Here is a 25279-nt window from a genome sequence, read left to right on the forward strand (position 1 = left end):
ACAAATTTACATAACACAGACAGGAGAAAATGGATCAAATACGCCCCTCTTTCATGTTGTGCATATCTCATAAATGCTATGAAACGAGACTGACTTACTGTTTAGAAAAAGTCCAGATGTACAAGCTTGAAGAGAATTTGAAAGAATTTAAAGGAAAACCTGTAGAAAGAATAGATAATACTGCAGGATCTTTCCAAATTCTCATTCCATCGCTCTTTCCTCTGGTTTTCTTGGATGAAATTACAGCAGATCTTCCTATGTCATTTTGCCATGCTGCTCTGTAGATCAACAGGAATTTTGATTAACTACGATTTTTATAATGACGGCTTTGAAGATCTCGTAAAGAAATGTGCAATGCAAATTTGTATTTTTTTTGGTGTGGTTAGATTGGATAAAGTTTGAATTATGTTTAGTCTTTAACACAGTGTAATGTTATGAATTTTTTTTTAATTTTCAGGTACGTGTAGAATTTTATGATCGACACAAAATGACAGTAAGTACTTATTACCTGCTTCAGTGTATTTGTATGATACAAAAACGTTTTCCAGTATATATCAGTATATATATACACACACACACACACACACACACACATACACACACATAGTGTATATATTATATATAAAATATGTGTGTAATATGTAATATATGTAGTTAACACTTATTTGTTCTAACAAAACCTTATATCCCGTATTATTATATACTAGGTCTTATGTGCTAAAAGTTCTTTTTTGTACCATTGGGTCTGTTTGAAATCAAGATCTCTGGCTTGCAGATATATTTTTAATTGAGAACAGATGTGCCCCTGGCCATTCTGGGTAAATTATTTTTGGCTGTGGTGTGTGTGCCTCTAGACTCTGCACCCAAATGCCTGTTTTCTGCTCCCCCTGGGAGGTGACTGTAAGTGTTAGGGAGGGGTCAGCTCAAAGGTCCCAAGGCCTGGGGAGGACAAGTTATGGTTCAAGCGAACACGGAACATCTCCCAATAAGCCCTGTCCTCTCAGGCTGGGCAGACAGCGAGGAGGGAGCCAGCCTGGTCCCTGGGGGAGTCTGCACCTATGTATCTGTTCTCGTCATGTAAACTAGGAGACCCCTGTCTACTGTCGGGACTGGACAAGCCCTGGAACAAGAGTGTTTCCTTTAGCTTCCAGATTCAGTGTCCACATCATTGACTCCAGGAAAATCTGTTCATCTGACTCTACACGTGCAGGCAGCGAACAGACGTCCAAATCCCAATGTTTCTTTGTTGAGCACGGGCTCACGCTGTAGCGGAACCCTCGGAGTATGGGGTGGTGCCACGGGGAAGCCATCTTACAGGAAGAGAAAGACAAGATGGGTGGAGGAAGCCGCTAGGAAAGCTCTTCTCTACGGCTCAGTGTTCTGTAGAAGATGGAAGTAAAATGGGTGCGTGTGGACTCTGCCGTTAGCCTGCCTGGGACTTTGTGACCGTCAGTCACTGTGGCGACTGTGACAGCCTCTGAGGCCAGTTAGGCCACAAGAACATAGCGGTCTCCCCAGCTCCCGCGCACCTTCAGATGCACTCATTCACGCAGCAAAGTGAGTGGGGCGTGGTTGGTGGGATCTCCCAATCTCCGGTCCCTCTGGGGGGCATGTGGGCGAGGGAGGGGGCACTGCTGATGGCCTCCTCCAGTCTTGCCCATTCAGGGCACATACACGGATGCGACTTCTTTCTCCTCTTTTCTCCTCCCCCTTTAACTTCACAACCCAAACCCAAACCTGAAACACACCTGTCGTTCTCTTGTAGGTGGACGTGCCTGCCCAGACAGCCGGAGTGAAGATAGTTACTGGGCCCGAGGGAGAACAGCCCCACCATCTCTGGGACATTGTCGCAGGCCTGTGGGAATGTAAGTTATTAAACGGAAGCGGCCCCGTCCTCACTGTGACTCAGATAGGTAGCACGATCTGTGCCCCAGCTCGTCCCGGGGCCGCGTCTTCAGTGTGAGCAACGCCAAGGCCTTAGCGACCTATTCCTGAGCCCTGTGGCTGTAGGGGCGAAGGGGGCCCAGCGGATCCGGCCAGCCCAGCCCTGCAAGCAGGCCCATTCCCAGCCGCCCGCTGTTTGTGAAGCAGCCCCGTAGAGGGAGCGCAGGGGAAAAACAGTCCTCTTATCTGAGCAGAGGGCATTCACCAGTTGCCAGAGTGATCTGGTCCGAGTGCTTGGCGGCAGGTGGCCGGAGGAGGAATCATGAAGCGAACTGGGAGGTCGGAGTGGACACGGAACAGCGATTAACGGTCGCTATTCCTTTGTCAGGCTCTCTCTTGGTCGGCGGGGGGCTCTCAACTTGAGCTTGCTTGGCAGCGTAGGGGTAGGGATTCCAGACACTGAGCTTCCGCTGTGGGAAAGTCTGCCCCCGCTCACGGGGAGCGCTTCCATTTACAAGGCTGATGCTCTGGTTTTATTTCAATTTTCTGCAACGTGAAAAACACTGCACATGGGAAAGGAAACGCTTCATCATTATGTATTTGCCCACTAATGACGCTGGTAATGCAGTCTGGTTGAAGCAACAGAAACATTAAAGAAAGAACTGTCCATAATTATGTATGTGCATGTAGATATGTATCTATAAATAGATAATAGCTTAGATCTCTCTTTCTCTCTCTCTCTCTCTATCGATCAATGTATCTATATACTCCAAAGCAGCTGCATGTTTTACAGATTAACTATCCAACTGGTCAAGGGCAGTTAAGCTTAATTAATGTGAACTTAGCCCCTTAAGTTAATGACCTCTCCTCTGGAGCTGAGTGGGGACCGGGAAAGGAAGCTGTTTAATAGCTAACTTGATGGCTAATGCTTTCTTACTGTACCATTTTCTAGATTGTTTCCATACTAACAATGAAGTATTGTTTTGATTTCTTTCTTAATCAAGAGTTAACACATTTTCTTGTTTTGTTTCGTTTCGTAGAACTAAACAAGTCATTCATATAGCTTTTCCTGGAGATTTGAGTTTTTTGTTTCTTTTCGTTTTTTGTTTGTTAGCTTAGCAGTAAACATTTGGTTTAGCATTTTTTCTTGGGCCTGTAACCCCAGAAGGAAACACATTCCTGTTGGATTACCTACACTTTGATTTTGGTAAATACTATTTCAGCTAAGGTGAGGGAAAAGTCTGTAAAGAGGTCAGTGAAAGCCCAGGTTCCCTGGCCCCCAAGGCTGTTTTTAGTAATAAGTGCAGAGCTTACAGATCTGGCTTCTGCACTTAACATCTGACAGAATTAAGAATCTTCTTTAGGTGCCTAATAGCCTGTCAGGGAGGGACCTTAAATCTCGGAATTTTAGGCATTTAAATGTATTTATTGATTTAAATTCAGTTGTGGGAAAACGAAGGGAGAATTCTCTTTAGAATCATGCGACCACCAATAATAAATATTTTTTATAACACTTTACTGAGGTAAATTTATTTATTTATTTAAAATTTTTTTTTAATGTTTTATTTATGTTTGAGAGAGAGACAGAGCATGAGTGGGGAAGGGGCAGAGAGAGACGGAGACAGAATCCGAAGCAGGCTCCGGGCTCTGAGCTGTCAGCACAGAGCCTGATGTGGGGCTTGAACTCATGAACCACCAGATTGTGACCTGAGCCAAAGTCAGACGCTTAACCGACTGAGCCACCCAGGCACCCCTACTGAGGTAAATTTAAACACAGTGAAGTGAACACATCTCAGGCCTAAAGCTCAATGATATTATATGTATGTCCACAGCCACATGGCCCCCATAACAGATCAAGATTGAAAGCTTTTCTGGCCCCTTAGACAATTCCCGTTTTCATTTCATGTCATCACCCCAATTTAACTACTATTTTGATTACTTTGGCTATAGGTTAGTTTGGTCTGTTTTTTGACTTTAGATAAAAGGAATGCTTTCTTTTGTATGTCTGGCTTCTTTCACAGGTAAATAATTTTAAATTTACATGCAGTTGTGCTCACTTTTTTCTATGTATACAGTTCGTAGCTGTTACACATGTATAGATTCCTGTAACTATCACCCAGGTGCCCCCCAAAGATGCCATTCTGTGAGTTCCTCCAAATGTTTTATAGTTTAGCCTTCACATTTAGGTATTAGACACATCTCCACTGAGAATTATTCTTGCGTGTGTGTGTGTGTGTGTGCGTGTGTGCGCGCACAGTGTGAAGTAACAGGACATCCAGGTGATATCCACAGCTGCTCCCACACTAGATCAATGAGTTTTCTTTCCCCTGTTGATTTCACTGGTGCCTTTGTTGAAAATCAAATGATCGTATACGTATGGGTCTATTTGGGGGCTTTTTATTCTGTTCCATTGATCTATTTGTCTGTTCTTATGCCAATACCACACAGTTTTAATTAGTATAATTTTATTGTATGTCTTGAAATAATGGTCGTACAAAATCCTTCTCTGCTGCCTACCCATCTTCTTCCTTCTCCTCGTCCTCCTCTTCCTTCTTTGCCAAGATCGTTTTGGATATTTAGATTGCTTTTAGGTCACATAAATTTTATAATCCATTTGTTTATTAAAAAAAAAAAATCCTGCAGGAATTGTCACAGAAATTGCATTGGACCCACAGATCAACTCAGGCAGACTTGACATATTAATAATAATATTGAGTGTGTCTATTCCCAAATGAGGTAATTCTTTCCATTTACTTAGGCCTTTAAAAAATTCCCTTAGTAGAGCACCTGGTGCCTCAGTCGGGTTAAGCGTCTGACTTCGGCTCAGGTCATGATCTTGCGGTTCGTGGGTTCGAGCCCCGCATCAGGCTCTGTGCTGACAGTTCAGAGCCTGGAGCCTGCTTCGGATTCTGTGTCTCCCTCTCTCTTTGCCTCTCCTCCACTCACGCTCTGTTTCTCTGTGTCTCTCAAAAATAAATAAAAAACTTTAAAAAATGTAAAAAAAAAAAAAAAAGAATCTCGTTTAAAGAATTCCCTTAGCAATGTTTGCATGTTTTATAAAATTCAGTATTGAAGACTTGCACATCTGTCATTAATTTTATTCCCAGGTATTTGATGATATTGTAAACGATATTTTTTTATTGTGATAAGAAAGACATAACACAAAATTTATCATTGGAACCATTTTAAAATGTCCCCTTCGGTGGCATTAAATACATTCACATTGTTGTGCTACCATCACCTACCTGCACCCCTTGTTTTTGAGCTGGAAGTCTGTACCCATTAAGAAATAACTGCCCATTCCTTTCCCTTAGCCTCGGGCAACCACATTTCTACTTTCTGGCTCTAAGAATGTGACCACTCCTGGTGCCTCAGGTAAGTAGAATCATACAGTATTTATCCCTTTGTGTGTGTTTCATTTCACTTAGCCTGATGTCTTCAATGTCCATCCGTGTTGTAGCAGGGGTCAGAATTGCACTCCTTGCTAAGGCTGAAAAACATTCCATTGTACGTGTATGTCACACCTTGTTTATGTACTCATCTGTCAATGGAAATTTAGCCTGTTTCCGTCTTTTGTCGATTGTGGATCATGCCCCGTGGACTTTGGTGTTGAATATCTGTTTGAGTCCCTGTGTTCAATTCTTTTGTTTAGATTACTGGATCGTATGGTAATTCTATGTTTAACCTTTTTGGGGATGTAAATGGCATTTTAGACTTTTATTTTTTCCATTGTTTTTATTGTCATTTAGAAGTAACATGGATTTTGGGGGTGTTGACTTTATACCCCACCACCTTGCTAAGTTCACTCACCGGTGCTAACCTATCGTAGATTCCTTTGGATTTTCGACGTGGACGATCACGTCATCTTTGACTAAAAACAGTTTAGCTTTGTCTTTGCTAATGTGTATGCTTTTTAATTTTTTCCCTTATTCACCAGCTAGGACCTCCGGGGCAATGTCGAGCCAAAATGGTGAGAGTGGATATTCTTGCATGCTTAATCGTAGGGGAAAGGAATTCACTATTTCACTACTAAGTGTTAGGTCAGCTACAGAACTCCTTTGTCGGATTGAAGGAGTTCCCTTTATATTCCCAGTTTGCTAAGGATTTTTATTTTTTATTATATTGTCTTTCTTAAATGTTTACTGATTTATTTTGAGAGACAGAGATGGAGAATGCAAGCAGGAGAGGGGCAGAGAGAGAGGGGAGAGAGAGAGAATCGTGCCCTCAGCGCGGAGCCCAACTCCGGGATCAATCTCATGAAAGGTGAGATCATGACCTGAGCTGAAACCAAGAGTCGGACACTTAATTGACTGAGCCACCCAGGCACTCCACTAATCATATTCATGATTATACAAATACGATAATTGGAGTGAACAGATAAAATGTATATTATACTGGAAGGTGGTAACTGATGTAAGAAAAATAAAGCAGCGGATCTCCTGTTCCCCTTCATGGGTAGCCCCGAGTTCCTCAGCAAAGTGTCGTTCTGGCCACGAAGAGGTTTGTTTGTTTGTTTTTAAAAACAACATGATGGGGGCGCCTGGGTGGCGCAGTCGGTTAAGCGTCCGACTTCAGCCAGGTCACGATCTCGCGGTCCGTGAGTTCGAGCCCCGCATCAGGCTCTGGGCTGATGGCTCGGAGCCTGGAGCCTGTTTCCGATTCTGTGTCTCCCTCTCTCTCTGCCCCTCCCCCGTTCATGCTCTGTCTCTCTCTGTCCCAAAAATAAATAAACGTTGAAAAAAAAAATTAAAAAAAAAAATAAAAATAAAAACAACATGATGTTTCAAGGAAAGCCAAGTATTTCATCGGATATACTCTACTGTAGTGCTAAAAATCTTTTCTATACTGAGGAAAAATAGGCTGTGATTGGCCTTGCCAATAAATAGTAAATTGAACTTCATTTTGTACCTTCTTAAGGAATTTCGAAGGCTATTTTTGGCTCTACGTAATTTTTGCTACAAGGAATGACTTTACTCCATCGAAAGAAATGGTTCCTCTATGATCTCAGAGCAAAGGATAGTCCTTTAAACAGAATATTTCAGCCTATGGGAAACATACTTCATTGCCTTTATTTTTCTCATTGTGTTGTGGATGGGTAAGAATTTCATTATGGATGGTCATCAGTTCTCAGCCCTGCAATTAAAACTCAGTAATTGAAGGGAAGGGCTCAGTGTTTCCATTTGGAAAAACACTTGGGATCTTGGTGTGTGAGTTATTTCCTGACCCAAAGTCTCAGACAGTGGATGTATCATCTCCTTCTTCCCTGGTGTTCTTGAGAACAGAATTAAAAGCGGTAACATATGCAACGGCTGGGCACAGAGCCAGGCACAGAACAAGGGGAGAAACGAGTGTTAGTTCCTTCTCTTGCTTTGTCATCCTTGCCCTCCTTGATCTCACTTCTAAATGTCATAGCTGGACATTTGTAGCTGTGGCTAGACCAAGAGATGCCAGATGGTGGAGACAGGTGAGTCTTGAGTCCCAGCAGAGGTCATTCTGAGGTGTCCGGGTGGAAATCGGGGTCTAGAAGGCAAATTGAGCTGGTGTCTTAGGATATAAACCTTGATGGCAAATGTGGACAATAGAAGGCCCAAGAGATGGTTGGTGGTTACCAGGGTTCAATTTGGTATTAAGAAACAGGAAAGCAAGGCAGATTAGCCGAGAACAGTGATTCCATTCAATTTAACAAATGTTTATGGAACCGCCCCTATGTGCAGCTAAATGCTCTTAAGATCTCCGAGTTCGGAACAGCCTAGCACGTGGCAAGTGTAAGTGACGTCTGATCTGTGGCAAGGACAAGCCTCTGCTCGGGCTTTAGTAACCTTGTTTGGGCAGATAAGTCTTACAGTGAGAATTTTGTTGGAGGTTGGGTAGGAATGATGAATTTCTGCATGTGCCGATGGTTGTGCCCAAAGACAGGGTCCCTGGGAGACCCACAGTTTCAATGGTCCTTCTGGGTGGGCTGTGCCCGTTTGTATCTGCCTCTCTCTGGTGCTAGGTTTTTTGTTTGTTTGTTTGTTTTGGTTCTCTGTGTTTCTAAAACTAGAGTTTAGGTTGGAAGTTGACAACCTAGTTGTAGTTTGGCAGTTGACAACCATATTGTCATTAAGTTTCATTATTTGGCTTGCATACCACACCTCCCTCACCTTGTGAAGCAGGCCATTGACTTCAAGACATTACAGAATATTATGCACGTGGAAGAAAATATTTCGATTTTCTTTTTCTTTTTCTTCTTACTGTGTAAACAACCACTTTGGAGGGAGTAGAGCTGAAATAATCCCACCAGGAATGGGCACTGGGTTTCTGGGAACTCACGGCCAACACCTTTTTTTTTTTTTTTTTTTTTTTTTTTTAATACAGTGTGCTTGTCTGGGAATTGGGGCAAAAGAAGCTTGTTTGTTTATTTTGTTTCCAACTAAGAGTAATTTTGGAAATGCTAGAGATTTTGCAGGGGGAAAACCCTCTTTTCACTAAATGATTGATTTTGAAGAAAACTTATTTTTATTTGTTTTGAGAGTGAGAGAGAGCTAGAGAGCAAGCGGGGGAGGGGCAGAGAAAGAGGGAGACAGGCTCCCAAGCAGGCTCTGCGCTGTCAGCACAGAACCCCATGCAGGGCTCGAACCCTCAAACCTGTGAGATCATGACCTGGGCGGAAATTAGGAGTCTGACCCTCAGCCAACTGAGCCACCCAGGCGCCCCTGAATGATCGTTAAGCGATGTTTGGACGTGTGGAGACTCAAGCTTCTTTGAACTTTTTGCATGCAGCACTTTTTATTCAGAAGCAACCCCCGACGTCTGAGAATTTGTTTCTGGCAAGAAACCTATTCAGATTAGCGTTGCCTCTTCATTATAAAAATCCCCACAATTGCGTGCCTGCTGGAACCATAACGAGTGGCGTCCTTCCTCCTGGTCACCTGTGGGGGGCTAGCTGGCCAGCCTGTAAATGGGGGGGCGTCCAGCCGGACACCCACCACTAGGCTGAGAGGCCTCCCTGGTCGCAAGGCTGACCCTGTGTTTTGAAGAGAGGGCACTATTTGCAAAATCTGATTGAGGAACCAATAGGCTAAATTTAACATTATGAAAATAGATGGAAAGAAAGGCATTTGGCAAACAAGTTTCCCTCGTGGGAGGGGAAACCCTTCCGGGCCCTGGGCCCTCCCCCGCAGAGGCCCAGGGAGAACCTCTGAGGAGCCGGAAGGCGACCCCAGGGCCCTGGCAGCCCCCGCGGAGCTCCAGGCCTCCAGCCCCGGGACGGCCCATCGCGTCCTGGCAGCGCATGCGCCGCGGTGACGTCACCGCGCAGGGTTTGCCCCGGGAGCCAGCGTCACCAGGAGCCAGCGCAACGTTCTGCATCCCGGCCCCCGGCACGGAGGGAGGCCTGCGGAGCGTTTCCAGGGGCACTTCCGTTTCAGCTTGTTTCTATTTTCAAGCCTGGAGACAATTAAAGACCAGGGTCTGGTGCCAGTATTTTTTTTTTTTTTCCACAGTTCGCGCTATTCTTAGAAACAGTTGAGCCGGTGGTGGAGTCTCAAGGCTCTGGAATCTTTTCTTTCGTGTGGCAACAAGTTCTTTTTCCTGGGAAGGCTCAGTGGTGCTTTTCTTGGGCTCAGCAGTGCGGCTGATGCGGCCTGGACTGTGTAGACAAGAGGCGCGGGGAGGACACACACGACCCTTTGTAACTGACGCTGGACGGGCGTCGAGGACGGGCCATCCCTGGGCAGCTACTCTAGAGCTCCGAAAGTGGTGTTTGTTCAACTACCCTGAACTTTTGTGCAAGGCCAGATGCGGGCACTGCGATAAAAGTGCTGAAGTAGAGTGATAAAACTTGTAATTTAAAAATTCTTTTTACCAGGCCATGTTGCTAAGGTTGTGTTTTGGTAAAATAAACTGCTTTTCCTAGGGTCGTATGGAATGAAAGCTTCATTCATCCGGATTTGGTTGAGCACTTACTGTGTGCGACCCAAGGTTATTTAGCGTGTGGTTTTTGTCTTCAAGAAGAAATAAGACACGCGCATGAATTTCTAGCATAAAAATAACCAGGGAACACTATTACCCAAAGGCCGTTTGCATGTTGAGCTAGGAACTTTTCAGAATGATTCAACGTGAAGCAATGTTTGCTTCTGGAGAGGTTTGGAGTTCTCTCTAATAAAAATCAAAAATTAAGTAAAAGTTAACAAATTAAAAAAAAATTGAACAGGAAGAAACCCCTGTGGAGTGCCTAACTGGGACTTTAAATGAATATTTATAACCTTAGCTGCATCCATTAGAAAATGAGAAGGACTAAAACCCATGAGCTAAGTGCTCAACGGAATACAGTAAAAAAAAAAAAAAAAAAAAAAAAAAAAAAAAAAAAAAAAAAAAAAAAAAAAAAAAAAATTAATAAAGAGCAGGCAGAAAGAATGCAGAAGGAAGGAAATCATAAAGATAAGGTTAGCAATTAATGAGCTAGAAAACAAAGTAATAACACAGAAAATCAACTAAACTAAAACTAGTTCCTTGAAAAGAGTGATAAACACTTCTGGTGAAAATGACCCAAGACAGGAGGAGGCATGAAAGAGACATGACGTAGCTACAGATGGAGATTTAAGAACCTATCTGAGAATAAATATTGTGGATGAGTTCCTGACAATATGTTGGGAAACTTCCAGAGAAATTGGACAATTTCCTAGGAAAATGTCAGTTACAAAAACGTAACGAAACCAAAAAGACTGAATATACCACAAAAGAAGTGAATCAAGTTAATCATCTGTGGCTTTCCCCTGGCCCCGTCCCCTCTTTAGAAAACAAGCCAGACACAGCCAAGATTACAAAATCTTCAAAGAACAGATAAGCACTACTTTGTATAAATGTTTCCGAAGAATGGAACCAGAACAACTCCCCACAGCACTTTATATGTATGATTTTGATAACAACACTGAGCAAGGGAGATAAAGTGAAATCGTTGGCCACATACGAACATGAATGCAATGATCTGAAATAAAATGTTAGCAAACTAAATCTATCAAAATATTAATTTTTTTTTTTTTTTTGTCCAACGGGTATTTAGTCCTAGTGGTGCAGGTGATCTTGTAATTTACCTCATTACAACAGAAAACGAACTGGAACAAAGATTCAGTTAGAGGTAACGTTTCTTAGAACCAGTGGTCGAGTCCATTGGTAATATTTTTCTCTATTTTTTTTCCCCGAATTGTTGAAAATGACACAACTAAACCTTTTTAATTTCAGAAAACAAAGAGAAAAGGCAAAATCCAAAATTTAAATACATGATGACTGGCAGTGTTCTATGAATCTTTTCCATATTCGTTGGCTTCTGCCCTAGAAAATGTTCACTTGATAATTTACTTTGCTTGTAAGACTAAAGAAACTGAAGGGAACGTCTTCGTGGCTTTGGTCATTCGTAAAATGTGTAATCACTTTTGTGATTGGTATTTTATTTTATTTTATTTTTAATTTTTTAAATGTTTTATTTGTTTCTGAAAGAGAGACAGAGTGCAGGTGGGCAGGGAGAGAGGGAGACACAGAACCCGAAGCAGGCTCCAGGCTCTGAACTGTCAGCACAGAGCCCAACGTGGGGCTTGAATCCACGAACCGTGAGATCATGACCTGAGCTGAAGTTGGACACTCAACCGACTGAGCCACCCAGGTGCCCCTCTCGGGGTGGACTGTTGGGAAAAAGGCATCCCTGTTGACTGATGTAGGCAATGACCACAGCTTGGCAAGGAAACAGGGCTGGGTTTGGACCCCTGCTTGTCTCTCGCTTTGGAACTTTTTTTTTTTTTTTTTTATTTAAAATTTTTTTTTTTCAACGTTTTTTATTTATTTTTGGGACAGAGAGACACAGAGCATGAACGGGGGAGGGGCAGAGAGAGAGGGAGACACAGAATCGGAAACAGGCTCCAGGCTCCGAGCCGTCAGCCCAGAGCCCGACGCGGGGCTCGAACTCACGGACCGCGAGATCGTGACCTGGCTGAAGTCGGACGCTTAACCGACTGCGCCACCCAGGCGCCCCTCTCGCTTTGGAACTTTTTAAAAAAATGTTTTAATTATTTATTTTTGAGAGAGAGAGAGAGAGAGCAAGCAGGGGAGAGGGGCAGAAAGAGAGGGAGACCGAGAATCCAAAGCAGGCTCCAGGCTCCGACTCAAACCCATGAACTGTGAGATCATGACCTGAGCTGAAGTCGGATGCTTAACCGACTGAGCCACCCAGGCGCCCCACTAGCTTTGGAACTTTTATGTGGCGCACATACTTCCCAAATGACTGCCGTGCCTGACGGTGCCCTCTTACTGTGTTTGTAAAAATATTTTCTTCCTTCCCTCCCTTTTTCCTTTTCTTCTTTCCTTTTTGCTTTAGAATAAAAAGCCTTACCTTTCTGGTCATTATATTTCATTTTATAGTATGTCTGTTTTCTAGCCGTTCAAGACAGTGGTTGGCCTTTCATTTGCATATATTTGCATCTCTTCTGCATCTTGCTACCAGTAAACTTGATAAACCTTCCTTTTCTTTGTGCTTCTCAATTTTCTGATTCTGACCTTTCCCGCTTCCGATGATATTTAAGTAAATATCTTTCGAGCTGAGAACTTAAATTCTAACCTTAAGGTTCGAGAAAATTGACTCTTTATGAAAACTCCTGTCTGACTGGCTGCAGAGATTAATAGAAACATTTAAAAAATGAAAAGATCCAAGGTGGTAAGAGATAAAAGTGTAACTTTCTTTAAAGTTTATTTATTTGAGAGAGAAAGAGAGAGGGTGAGATAGAGTGGGGGAAAGAGTGGGAGGAGGGGCAGAGAGAGAGTGAGGGGGAGAGAGAATCCCAAGCAGGCTCCACACTGTCAGCGCAGAGCCTGATGCAGGGCTCAATCTCACCAACCACGAGATCATGACCTGAGCTGATATCAGGAGTTGGACACGTAACCTACTGAGCCACCCAGGCACCCCACTCCTTAAACTTTTTAAGCTTGTTAACCATCCAGTGTCTCTGCTCCCAGGGGATGGCCTTGGTGGCGCCCGTTAATATTTGAGTGGGTGCTGGGGTGAGTTGGCAAACAGCCTGGAGGCCTGCAGGGAGCAGACGCTGGGCTAGATGCTCTGTCATTTAATGTTCAGGTCAATCCTGGGAGATATCACTCCCATGTTACAGAGAGGTAAACTGAGGCTCCAAGAGGGGTGTGATCTGTCCAACTTCTAAGCGGCAGGTCTCCTGGTTCCCAGATGTGAGACCATTTTCACTCATCGGAGTATTTGGCCCATTTAAGTTCACTTTTGTTTACTTTTGACCCGTTCTTGAGACTTTGATGTGCCAAACTGGAAGGAAGTGCTCATATTGTCAACACAGTGACAGTAAAGTCATCTATCACTACCCCCAGCACTGCCCCCAGATTCAGGACAGAGCTGTCTTTATTTGTGACAGGTGATGATATTTTGAGTACAGTATGAAATGAAGGGGGGAAAGAGCTTTCTGAGGACGAAAGCTTGGAGAAGGCTGAAGAATGTCCGGGAAGATGGTGTAAAGATTGGATGGAGATAAAGATTGTATTTTATCTCTGGAGTTTTAAGGAAATCTCTTCTCTTGAAGCAGGCTCATTTGAGTCTGATCCCACCAGCGATGCGATGATGTATTCTCAGAGTCTCACGAGCCCTAACTGCTCTTGAAGATGATTCTCCCCTAATCTGTGAGAAAAAAGAACCAGGATGGGGGCCAGACTCCAACACAAAGGCCAGACACTTTTTAGGAGTGTGGGAGGGGTGCTTCTTTTATGTTTTTCTCTTTTATGTCTAGTGAATGAGGTTTTTCTAGTGACCTGGAGTGCCCTGCACAGAATAGATTGTCTCGTCAGTTTTAAGTTTTTCCTTAACTACCCTTCTGTCCTGCAGTTATTAATGTGACTCCATCCAGCGTTCGCCAAAACTCAAATTGATTATAAGCCATTGACTGGGACCTTTCTGTCTGCCCCTGCTCCCCTGGGAATGTTGCCAGCCAGAGGTTCAAAACCGATAAGTGTGTTGGTACTGAGTGGGTCAGCGATTTTTTTTTTCTGGTGTGGACTCAAGGTCCTGGGTTCTCCTTCAGTCTTTTTGGGATGTAGGAGGGAAGAACCATCCTTAACCTTTGGGCTGAGGGTGCGACCTTTCCTCAACAGAGACTCAGTAAAACAGAAGACACTCTTCCAGCCAAGGTTGGAGGCTGGCTAGCCACGTGGGACAAGAGGACAGCAGGAGAAGGGACATGTTAATTGGATAAATCTGTCAAATTTCGGTATTTCCAGTTTCCTAGCTGTTTGTTTCTTTGTTTGTTTTTAATGTTTATTTATTTATTTTTTAAATTTTTTAATGTTTTTATTTATTTTTGAGACAGAGAGAGACAGAGCAGGAGCAAGGGAGGGGCAGAGAGAGAGGGAGACACAGAATCCGAAGCAGGCTCCAGCCTCTGAGCCGTCAGCACAGAGCCCGATGTGGGGCTTGAACTCACAGACTGTGAGATCATGACCTGAGCCAAAGTTGGATGCCCAACAGACTGAGCCACCCAGGTGCCCCAATGTTTATTTATTTTTGAGGGGGGGAGGGAGAGAGCGTGAGTGGGGAGGGTCGGGGGGGGGATTCAGGGCTTGAAATCACGCACCGTGAGATCATGACCTGAGCCAAAGTTGGATGCCCAACCGACTGAGCCAACTAGGCACCCTATTAGCTATTCGTTTAGAAAAAATCTTTTCTACTTGTCCTCAGGGAAGTCACATCAGACCCTCTCAGTCATAGCCAGGTCTCTCTGCGTTTGTTGCTTCAACGTGTATTTCTTGAGTGTGCTGTGATCCAGGCCTTCTCCTCTGCTGAAAATGCCATGGGGAATGAGACCCACAATGGGGGGGGGGTGTTCAAAATCCTTGAGGACTTTGCCTCTGCCTGGGTGGGACAGATAAGCACTGAGGGTAGAGGCTATCGCTGCCACTACTAGCTTTATTCTTCCTACGATTTGCGGTTCATGTTTTTTCTTACATCCTAGTTCGGATTCCAGCTCTCTTGGGAAGACTTCCCAGATTCACCTCTCCTCTGGGCGCAAGCATGCCATGTTGTTCCTGGGTATGTGGGCCTGGTACTTAACCCACCCCCGCGTGGTTTGGGGGGGAAGACCAGGGGCGGGCGAAGGGACCTGGGTGTGCCCCCTGATGCCACATCTTCTTGGTTATGTGACCGCACTTCAGCTCTGTTACTCTGTCCCTTCATTGCAAATGGAGGATAACGTGTGTGCCTCACAGAGCAGTGAGGAGAACCACGTGGCATCAGGTATATAAGGTCATGTACCATACGTCCTCTGCGTTCTAGTAGCCGGTCATTACATATCGGGTTTTTTTCCTCCTGTTTTTCGTATCTTCACTTACTCACGTATTAAAGGGTTAACCTATCATTTCTAATTTCTCCTCTGACTCCAAGATGCTGAGATTCTGATGTACTGTTATTTGATTATTATAAGAATAGTTCTCTCATGTGTCTGTTTTATGTTTCCGGCAATCTTCTAAGTCTCTCGAGAGTTGTTATAATTTTGGTAGCCCTCACTATGGTCAAGTCAGTGGAGGGCTCTCCGTATTTCCAGTGGATATCTTTTATGTATGTGTCATGATATACCTATTATGTCTGTCTGTCTTGTTTTCCATCACGAAGCACAGACGCTTTGAGACGATTTCCTGGCCACGTCCCTTCAGTGCCCGCTACACTTATCCAGAGGGGTGCTTGACAAACGCAAGTACGGATGGGGACTACCAACTGTTCTCCATCCTAGGGTCATGTTTTCTTTACACGTTATCTCTGGAATTACTTATATTCACAGTAATTAATCTTCCGTAGAAACTTTCGGTTGGAGTGAAACATTCCTCAGATCTCCTGTTCTGATAATAACACGATTCCAAGCCGCTGCCATTTTATTCACCTGATCATTCCTGAAGAGTGTCCCCATGAGCTGTTGACATTCACGTGCTCGCCATAATTGAATTTCAAATCTTATCTCTCTGTTATAATCTGATAGGTATTCCTACTGTGCTTTGGCTCCGCATATAATACAAATCACATTTCAGGAATCCAAACTTTACCTCCAGGGATATTTCTGCTCTCGTTAACGAACGGTTTGTGTACATTGAACTCTTCTGAAAAAGTTTAGTCAAATGGGCCCCAAGACCCTTACTCTTTGGAAACTCATTATAGCACACACTCAATACAAAACAAACAGCAAATCTTTTGTTATTGGAAATTCTCCCTGGGACTGAACGAGGTAAATATTTAAGAAGTGACGCTCGGCCATCGTTCAGAAAACTTCGCTCTATCAGTAAACACATACTCGCTTACCGTTTTCACAGACAGCAAATATGACGAAGATATTACAGCATTTCCTTCTTTGCACTCAAATAGTAAAAGTACCACCTCTTTAAGCGAGATCTTATCCCCTGTTAACAATTTAGTTAATAAGTAGTTAGTTTAAGCCTCTCCTGGCCCTTAACACTTGACTTAAGTAGGCCCTCGGCCCCTGGTAGTCTCGAAGATAACTGGAGATTTGAAAAAAAAACAACAACAAAACTAAAGTTTAGGAACGTCTAAGAAGAGTGCTCTCGATATGAACCTTTTTATTTTTCTTTCTTTTTAAGACAATAGCCAGAAGTTTGCTTGATAAATAATCTCACTGTATATGACATCTCCAAATTTCCTTGAAATCACTCAGCTGTGTCAAGGACTGATTCTGAATTCTTGGTCTCTAACAGCTATACCTGATAACTTGAAAAGATTGTGGTTCGTTGTGGGTATGTACCAGATATTAAAATAAATTATTATTATTTTTTAATAATTTTTAATCGTTATTTATTTTTGAAAGAGAGAGAGACAGAGCACGAGGAGGGGAGGAACAGAGAGAGAGGGAGACGCAGAATCCGAAGCAGACTCCAGGCTCCCAGCTGTCAGCACAGAGCCCAACACGGGGCTCGAACCCACGAACCGCGAGATCATGAACTGAGCCAAAGTCGGACGCTTAACTGACTGAACCACCCAGGTGTCCCAAAATAAATTATTTTGATGCCCAGTAGCTTTTGGACTAGTTGGAGATATTAAGGGTTAAATTATGCCAGTCTAATTAAGCATGCTTAACTGCAGGTTCTTAAAATAAGAAGTGAGGCCTCTTTTTATATAATTCTGACTCATCCATTCCCCCACCTCCCATCCCTCCTTGCCCTCATGACCCGAGCATTTTTCCTCACGACGGAACGGGCTCAGGACTTTGAGAGTCCATGCCCTTTGGGTCATGACCTGTCTGTCCTGAGCACCTAAGGATGTTTTTTTCCCCCAATTTTATATGCTTATTTATTTATTTTGAAATAGAAGGTGAGTGGCGTAGGGGCAGAGAGAGAGAGGGAGAGAGAGAGAGAATATCCCAAGCAGGCTCCGCGTTGTCAGCACAGAGCCCGATGCAGGCTCGAACCCATGAACTGTGAGCGCATGACCTGAGCTGAAATCAAGAGTCAGATACTTAACTGACGGAGCCACCCAGGCGCCCCACATCCATGGATGTAAATCCTTTGGTCTTCTAAGAAAAATTTTCGGGGTTGGATACATGGTCATTTATTTCTTATAACCCACTCTGTGATTAGGAACTATCATTTCCCCCATTTTATAGATGAGGAAACAGGCTCAGGGAGGTTCAATAATTTGCCTCAGATACTAAATATTGAAGCTGAAATTTTGAAAAAGTGAATCTCAAATCCCTGATCTCAACCATTTTGTCATAGGTAACACACAATATATTCAGCTAAAACCATTTTCATACTGCAATTGAAATTCCCCCTGACCCCCATCTTAAATCAAGCCCCCTCCCAGAAGCACCTGCTCTTAAGATTTTCCAAATCTTTCATGAGTTCGAGCCCCGCGTCGGGCTCTGTGCTGACAGCTCAGAGCCTGGAGCCTGCTTCCGATTCTGTATCTCCCTCTCTCTCTGCTCCTCCCCTGCTCACACTCTGTCTCGCTCTCAAAAATAAAGAAAGATTAAAAAACATTAAAAAAAATTAAAAAAGTTTTCCAAATCTTCATTTTTATCGTGGGATTAAAAAAAAAATACAAGCCATCTCACACTGTATCTTTTCATCGGTAACTTGTTTTTTAATGTAAAAACACATTTTAGAGATTTTTCTAGTTCAATGCAAGGGTTGGGCTTTATTATCACTATTATTTAAAAATTTTTAGATATTTATTATTTTTTTTTTTTTGTGAGACAGAGTGTGAGGTGGGCGGGCAGAGAGAGAGGGAGACACAGAATCGGAAGCAGGCTCCAGGCTCCGAGCTGTCAGCACAGAGCCCGATGCGGGGCTTGAAGCCACAAACTGTGAGATCATGACCTGAGCCAAAGTTGGACACTTCACCGACCGAGTCACCCAGGTGCCCCTTTATTATTATTTTTTAAATGGTTGCATAGTATCCTTTGTCATGGGTATACTGTGGAATATTCAATCACTTTTCTATTGACAGATGGTGATTAGCCTTTTTTTGTTTGTTTTTAATATATAAAACCAAAGGGCTTCAATATACAACCTTGTGTGGGCCCCCTGTGCAGACTCCTCATTCCCTTTAAGAGGGTAATATACTAACATTCCGTAGTGTGATCCCGAAAGCCCTGACTTCCTTTGCCTTTTCTTGTCTTTCCAACAAAAGAAGTTCAATTAGAACCTTAGACAATGTTTCACTCATTCGCATTCTTGCACCTAACTGTTCTGGAGTTCGTAGGGTAGCACAGGACATCCGACCCAACATGAGACTTAACCACGTGGCCACAGTGAAGCGAGTCCTTTGCCCATGGCCAAAAGCTCGCTGGTTTCTTCTGCCTGGAGGAGAAAATGACCTGGCAAGGGATTTCCTCTACCATGCCATCTTTGGTCTCCCCTGAACACCGGCCAGGGACCTTTCTTCTCTTGGATGAACCACTGTAGCTCAGGAGCACACCCCTCGCGCAAATGTACCTTGTGTAGGCTCTACCTCCGGCGGGGAGTACTGGCTTCTGACCTTCTCCATCCAGTCCGTGGATGGTTTAGGAGCAGCATCGGTGGCTTTGCTCCCCGTGATGTCACTGAAATGTGCGAGCAGATCCTTGGCTTCTTTCGAAACCACGTTTCCATGGAGAATCACACAGTTTTGCTCCGTAGTTTCACACCAGAAAATTTCAACTTTTGCTAAAATTTTTCTCATCCAATGAACAATTTTTCACACTGGCCAAACCACTTATGAAAGCAGTTCCCAAACGCAATTTTTTTTTTTTTTATGTCCTTGTAAAGAATATGCAGGACTCCTTTCTACTATAGATCTGAGCTAACGACAGAGCTCTGTATCCTACTCTTTAATTTATCTAAAACTCCTTATCAGGACCCTTGATTTTCTTAGGTATCATTGCCTCTTTTTTTTTTTAATTTTTTTTTCAACGTTTATTTATTTTTGGGACATAGAGAGACAGAGCATGAACAGGGGAGGGGCAGAGAGAGAGGGAGACACAGAATCGGAAACAGGCTCCAGGCTCTGAGCCATCAGCCCAGAGCCCGACGCGGGGGTCGAACTCACGGACCGCGAGATCGTGACCTGGCTGAAGTCGGACGCTCAACCGACTGCGCCACCCAGGCGCCCCTCATCACCTCTTTAATTATCACTAACACCAACAACTCTCCCAAAACTAGCTAATTTGTCCATTTCTCGTCTTTCAAGTAGGACAATTTATTTGTTTTTAAGCCCTTCCCCAGGACTTTGTCAGTTTATGTAGAACATGGTAGCATCCTAGATTTGGTCATTTTTCGGACAGTCATCGAATTTGCAAGCAGGCAGTGTTCCAGCTTATCATTTACTTTCCATAAGAGACTGGTTAAATGAGTTTCCTAATGATAGACTAGAACTCAGCCCACCTCACTCCAGTTCAGTGCTGTTCCATCGCACTGACAGTGACCTGAGTTATGGAGCCGGAACTTGGTGCACAGTTTACCCTAGAAGGAGATCCCAGTTCTCTTGGCCAGTGGCTAGGGCTTTGTTGAGGGGGAGGCCGGGGGGTAAAGGGAACGAAAGCGTCTGTGGGGTGACAACGCGCAGCCAGCCTTAAACGCAAGTAGAGGGCTCCTATAGATTGTAGTAGTTGGTGGTTTTGAGTGCATCGAGAACCACTGGGACATTGGTGGTAGTGGGCGCTTTTCTCTTACCAGTGGGAAGTACTGGAAGGCTAGGGGCCTAGTCCTCATGAAAGATTTGGAAAACTCTTAAGAGCAGGTGCTTCTGGGAGGGGGCTTGATTTAAGATGGGGGTCAGAGGAAGGGCGGGGGCAAGGACATAGGAAACAATCAAGGAATCAGACCCTACTGTTCATGCTAAGTTTAGAAGGCAACACAACATCCTAGAGAAAAGAAGAAAAGCATCTCTAAGAGTTGCCTGCAATAACTTTGCTTCTTGATCTGTCCTGGGGCACCCGTGTATGTGAGCATTTTCCATTCAATATTGACGATATCATAACTGCATCGCAAGATACATTTTCCTCCAGCCTGACCACAAGAGGAAACTATTCATGATACGGCTGTGAGGATATTCCACATTCTCAGCATATTTTTCTAATGATTCGCTTTTATTCTCCAGGCCACAATTACCTCCACCCCTTTTGGACAGGGGAAGACAGCCTTTCCCTAAAGCACCCGGCAATGTGTCAGGGTGCAAATGTGGGCTAAACTTAAATGTGTCTTTAATTAGTATTAAATCAGAAGTCAGAATGTGCAAAGCACTGCCTTTGAGATGGCTCCAGATTCTTCATTATGGAGTCTATTTTCTGTGGCTCTCTGGCCCCAGAACTCTCTCTCTTTTTTTTTTTTTTTTTCCATTTCTCTTTCCCACTGAGCCTCATGTGCCGGATGTAGTGTATCCTGTATTCGCCAGTTATGGCTTTTGAGGTGAAATTTAAAAATGAAACATGGCTTCTCTGAGACTCTGGGAAATTGAGTCTATTGATTTGCCTTTACCAGGTAGGAAAAGGCTTTGATTTATCTACCTTTTTAATCTTCTAATTTTGGCACCAAATAAAAGTGACACACGAAGGAGAGTTTTGGTTCTGTAAGACAAATTGGCCAGGGCGTTTTCCATCCCCTTCTGGGCTGTGTAAGGGTAAAGTTCTGATGGGAACAGACACCCTCCAAATGTCATGACAACGCAGGGACTGAGAGCAGGACCCTGGCAAGGAGAGCAAGGGGCTTTCCAGTTCTGGAATGTGGTTTGTGGGGGCACGAGGAAAGAAAGGCATTCTTCCCCACGTGTCTCCTACCAAGTCCCACGGCATCTGAGATGCTGAAATTTGAGATGAGCTCTCCCAGGTTAGGTACCTTTTCCTCTGGGTCCTTACCAAAAGAGGGAAACATGCAGATATTGAAATATATTGTCACTAACACTTTGGTGTGAATTTATTTCTCAGCCTCGGCAGCTAAAAACATCGTGGAAAGCATTCAGAAATTTATCGACGAGGCTCAAACAGCCCCCTATTTTTGCAAATCAAATCTCACCGTACGCAGCCACGCCCATTAATTTCTATACTGTCTGGGGCTGCCTTCACCCTCTAGTACTGGACTGAGGAGTTGTGAGACCACGTGGTTCTCCAAGTCTGAAATATTTATTATCTGGCCCTTTTCAGGAAAACCATGCTGAACAAAGTTGTGATCTCCAAGAGAGTAGCCAGTAGTCACACGTACCTATCCAATGATAAGTTCCTTAAATTAACTATAATTAAAAACTCAGGTCCTCGTTTGCACTAGCCACATTTCAAGTGCTTATTAGCCACTTGTGGCTAGTGGCTACCATATTGGATAATGTAGATATAGAACATTTTTATTGTTGTAGAAAGTTCTATGAAAACTCATATATTAGTTAATAAGTTACATAATTAGCATATATTAATCCACTAACAACCCAAACATATCAAGTTCTTTGATCTCTATCGCTTAAAAAATTTTTTTTTTCACGCTAATTATTTTTGAGAGAGAGAGAGACAGAGACAGAGTGCGAGTAGGGGAGGAGCAGAAAGAGGGCAGAATCTGAAGCAGGCTCCAGGCTCCGAGCCATCAGCACAGAGCCCAACACGGGGCTCGCACCCACAAACCATGAGATGGTGACCCGAGCCAAAGTCGGAAGCTTAACCGACTGAGCCACCCAGGCGCCGCTCTATCACTGTCTTTAATCCAAGATAAAAATCATCTCAGGGGATGATAGTTACATTCACTGACTGTCTCTGGGCAGCCATGACACGTCTTGTTCCATGAGTAATTGCCCTCCCATGGACCCATGATCTAATTTGCAGAAGTGATTATTTTCTTCTCGTATGTGAGTCCAAAAGCTATAGGCATTCTAGTATAGTCTCCACATCTTTCCTCTGGCTCCTGCATTTCACAATTCCTTGCTGGCCTTTTGGTGAGAGAAACAGACTCCCCGGACCGTGGACCAGACCTCCCTAGCTTGGAAGGAAGGTCACTTCGGACCCTGGCCTGAGAGCCCGTGGCTATGCCCTGGATGAGAGCCCAAACTTTCCCCCAGGGACTGCTGGAGACATCCCTGCTGCTGAAAGTGAGCCGCTTCCCGAGGAAAGATTTTCGAGGCTGGGGGAATCATTGCCATCAGTCTGGATAAAGGTTGGGCTTTCTGCGAGATGTTATGTGATGTATGGGGAGCCGGTAAAGAAGAGAGTAGCGCCGGGGGAAGCCCCTTCTGATGTGGGCCGAGAATCGTTGTCTGTATTAGCGCAGAAGGCCAAGTTGTTATTCAGAGACTCAACAGTGCAGTGGCTTAAAAGACTAACAAGTTTATGTCTTTCATGTGACAGTCCAAGGTGAAAGTTCCAGAGGCGGGCTGCTCTGACCCACTGCTGTTTAAGGACACAGGTTCCTTGGCAAGTCTTTGCTCTGTCCTCCGCCGTCGCTGACTCCCCGGAATACTTGTCATCTGCACGGTTGAAGGTGGTTATGCACACATCCAAGTTCAAGGTGTAAGAAGGGAAGCAGGTATGGAGGAGGTGAGCCCGCTCGCTCCGCAGAGGCCTGGGCCCAGCCATGGTCCGGCGGCCCGGACAACGACACCTAACTGCAAGGCGGGCTGGGAAGGGCAGCCTGGACGTGTGTGGACACGTGGAACGTGGATTTGGGGAGACCGCTGACTCCCCACTATCCTATGTAGTTTGCCTTCTAAACATCAAGGCCCCACACGCACCAAGAAACTGTATTGTGGCTCTTCCCCTTCTGCCTTCCTCTCTACCTTCGCAAAGCATTCCAAGAAAGAAAGGGAATTCGTTTTTCAACCTTTTTGTTACCGCTGAGAAAATGACAAGGCCCCAGACACCTATGCCTAGAGCTGAAAACGGATCGCATTTCTGTAGGGAATGACCCCTTTCCGTGAATGCTAATGCTCCGGAATGGGAGCTATGTGGTGTTTTTCTGGAGCAGGGGTGTGTGGAACCGCTCTCATCGTATCTTCGACGGCCGGAAACAGAGATTCAGGCGGAATGTTCTTCGGGGCCAGTGAGCCGTGTGCAGACCTCCGAGCTCCTCATTACTTTTCTTCCCTTCATTCCACTAGAGCAGCTCCAAGTCGTGACAACCCGTGGGGATAATTGACGTGAAAGTGCTCAACGCCGAGTGCCCAAGCTTCCCCCAAACAATCGCTGGATTGTTCCGGGACCTGTCGATGCCACAAACCTCATGCTGAGGAGTTGGCCCCGTAATTAGCAAGCAGCGGCTGTCAAGCCCATGAAATGGTTTTAGGTGACGAAGTGAACGAGACAAAGCAGTTTCTTCTTCTTCTCTGGCAGGGAAGACAGCCGGTGTCCGAGTGGGGCTGATGCTTCTGTAAAGGAAACTAAGTGAGTCTGGCTTCCATTTCACACTCGTGCTTTCCAGACCGATCCCGACTCTGTGAGGCTCATCTCCTGAGCCTGGTTTCCCCCGCTTCTCGGCTGATGGGGCGGCAAAATCCCGCTGCAGCTCAGGGAGGGCAGTAGAGGCTGCGGGCCCGTAAGCCCCACCTGCCGCCCGCTTGAATAACCCTTAAAAACCTCTGGGGATTCTCAAAACGGAGAGCGTTTTGCACTCTCTCAGCACTGAAAGGAAGCTCCATATGTGAGAGCTCTAACCTGGACGTCGACTTTTTATATGGGGGGGACGCTGGACATGAGGTAGGGAGAAAGAAAAGCTGGGGCTGGAAAAGCACCATTCACAGGGTACCTGTGATTCAAACAAACGTGAAATGTATCTTATCCTTTACCTGCCTCGAATGAAAACATACTCTCGTAAACAGACATTGTGGCGTGAGGGGAAGAACAGCAGATGAGGGGGAGCCGGTGGAAGTGGTCCAATTTCTGTGGGCCTTGGGTGCCTCACCTGTGACTGGGAATACTCAGTAGACAATTCGAATCGCATCCGGCTCCAAATAGATGTGAAGAGACGTGACTACATCACCAAGCATCGTAATAATCAGTTATGTTCTTGAGGTGGTTTCGTATAAAATCTCTCTCTTTATTAACACATATTTGTATGTTGGGATATATGGGTATCAGGAAGCACTAGAGACGCACCGATGCTTTAGAACTTTCCCCGATATGTGGGTATCAGGTAGAAATACAGGAGTTTAAAATGTGACGTGTAGGGCTCCTGGGTGGCTCAGCCGGTTGAGCATCGGACTCTTGGTTTTGGCTCAGGTCGTGATCCCAGTGTCGTCTTGAGTCAGGCTCCGAGCTGTGTGTGGAGCCTGCTTAAGATTCTCTCTCTCTCCCTCTCTCCCTCCTATGCCTGCATGGGTGCATGCTCTCTCTCCCTCTCAAATAAAAAAAGTGTGTCCCACGTGTTTCTGAGTTGAATGAGAATGGAAATCAGTTACTTAGCCTTACATATACTGACACCCACGTAGCCCTTGTTATTGATATCATCCTGCTTATACCCAGGACAACTATCACACTACGAGTGAGGTATCTAAAAAGCAGAAAGTCTGGGGACACTTTACGTGCGCTAAAGGGACTGCGAGGGGGAATTTTCCAAAATAGAAAAATTTCCAATTACTTAGACTCTCGTGGCAAATCTAGTTCTTAAAAAGCCTTCAGCCAATCGTGTCGTTATAGAATTGGGGGAACATATCCAGCGCGTAATTGTCCGTTGGTTTTTATACTTTCCAAACCAGGCCATTTCTTGGTAGGCTTTAAATTGTAACCAGGTGACATGAAATCAAACCGCTGGCATCGGTAGCACACGGGCACCTGTGAAATGAATCGAATGTGAATAGGTATTTGGGAATTTTGTTTGTAATTTCCCTCTGTTACAGATTATATAATAGCACAACAGAACAGCTGGTGCATGGCCTCTAGGATAATGTAGTGAAGGAAAAATACCCCTTGTA

The 25279-nt window shown here is 44.5% G+C and overlaps 1 long non-coding RNA gene across 1 annotated transcript; it reads left to right on the forward strand.

The window, feature by feature from the left end:
- The first annotated feature begins 1022 nt into the window (after positions 1-1022).
- Positions 1023-24372, forward strand: LOC115519099. Its single transcript, XR_003970397.1, has 4 exons — positions 1023-1557; positions 1766-1865; positions 5199-5259; positions 22722-24372. It is a non-coding gene; the product is annotated as an uncharacterized LOC115519099 (long non-coding RNA).
- Positions 24373-25279: the final 907 nt, after the last annotated feature.

This window comes from Lynx canadensis, chromosome B4 (assembly GCF_007474595.2).
Source record: "Lynx canadensis isolate LIC74 chromosome B4, mLynCan4.pri.v2, whole genome shotgun sequence".
Taxonomy (NCBI): Eukaryota; Metazoa; Chordata; class Mammalia; order Carnivora; family Felidae; genus Lynx; species Lynx canadensis.